The sequence below is a fragment of the Opisthorchis viverrini genome (genome assembly GCF_000715545.1).
Source record: "Opisthorchis viverrini unplaced genomic scaffold opera_v5_439, whole genome shotgun sequence".
Taxonomy (NCBI): domain Eukaryota; kingdom Metazoa; phylum Platyhelminthes; class Trematoda; order Opisthorchiida; family Opisthorchiidae; genus Opisthorchis; species Opisthorchis viverrini.
In genome coordinates, this window is record NW_008752097.1 from 283,005 (window position 1) to 283,485 (window position 481).

Below are 481 nucleotides of genomic sequence, written 5' to 3' on the forward strand. Positions count from 1 at the left end.
TCTCCGCAGTTTCGTGAGATGCGCACTGCGGATGATTCCCAGTAGACATAATGTCTCCGTATGCGTCAGCTTGATATCTCTGGGGATCCTCTTTAGAACCAAGTTATTACTATTGAACTGGCGCCAGTTGGACGCATCGTAACCGCTCGTTGTGATTGGTTGCGAAGTTCGTACGAGTTGACTCAATATCGCCGTAAATCTCTTCCCTCTGTGCATTCAGATTATTCGGGACCTTAGCCAAGAAACATGTGACCTGAACTGCACTTGCGAACAAATGCAGGTAACTATAAATTTGACCAAGTAATTTCGTTCTTACATCCAGAAGTTTCATGAGATGCCGAAAACTCTGTAGTTGGTGGGACTCACATCGTATAAACTGCAGTTGAGAAAATACGCAAAGAAATAACATCCGCAAATACAAAAAGCATAAGGATTTCCAAGGAGGGAGAATGTGTATTCGTATTGCAATACTCATAAGGTT